This window comes from Palaemon carinicauda, chromosome 24, assembly GCF_036898095.1.
Source record: "Palaemon carinicauda isolate YSFRI2023 chromosome 24, ASM3689809v2, whole genome shotgun sequence".
NCBI classification, from domain to species: domain Eukaryota; kingdom Metazoa; phylum Arthropoda; class Malacostraca; order Decapoda; family Palaemonidae; genus Palaemon; species Palaemon carinicauda.
Window position 1 is genome coordinate 86,245,504 of NC_090748.1, and position 787 is coordinate 86,246,290.

General features: G+C 37.1%; 1 protein-coding gene across 1 annotated transcript in view; it reads left to right on the plus strand.

Annotated features, from left to right (window-relative positions):
- The first annotated feature begins 767 nt into the window (after positions 1–767).
- LOC137618467 (kielin/chordin-like protein) overlaps positions 768–787 on the plus strand; it is a 147,135-nt gene continuing 147,115 nt past the window's right edge. The window contains exon 1 of the mRNA XM_068348629.1: positions 768–787. This exon is cut by the window's right edge and continues 499 nt beyond it. The gene's annotated coding sequence lies outside the window, so the exon portion shown is untranslated.

The following is a 787-nucleotide window of genomic DNA, read 5'->3' on the forward strand; positions in this document are numbered from 1 at the left end:
ACTAAAGTATACCTAATAATATATGTTAAGGCCCAAAAAATATTACATCAACAGAATGGCATATCCCTGAAAATACAATGCAATCCAAAACAAACTATACCTCAAAATATTCCCTTGAATTTATGTCACTTCAACAAATATTAATTAGATACAATATAAACAACCTCTATGGAAACATTCCATAAAAAACCGAGATAAAACATATATCAACCTTTATTGATAAAGTCACAAGACACAAAAGTCAGACACTTGTTATAAAGGAGAAAAGACGAGTTCCAGGCACTCGACAGAAGAGCTAATACTCATGCTTTTGTCAAGAAATAGTACGATTCCGAAGAAACAAAGAAATCAAAGTGGCGCAGACATTTACCAAGAGTAATGGAAAAGAAAAAAAAAAGAGTACAAAGAGAATGTTGGCAATACTGTAACAAGCAAATGGAGGGGACAGACAAACGCAGAATAAAAAAGCAGAATGTAGTTTATTCCACGTAAAAACTATCAAATGTCAAATAAAAAGAAGCTAGAATAGCTATCTATCGAAAGTAAAACTTGCTGAATTCTCAAGAAGTAAATAGAGGGAAAGGCTTTTAGGGGAACAGGAGTCATTCTTTTTCGTAGGGTCTGACTCAGGGTCTTAAAAATGACCCTCTAAACTCGAATACGCCCAAAAGGGCCCCCAGGAGCCCCACCAGGCGCCTTCCTTCCTACTTTTCGAGTTTCCAAGTATTCATGGGCAAAGGAACGATGGACCAGTCCGGTCTAGAGGAGTAAGTGAGACGCCGAGTCA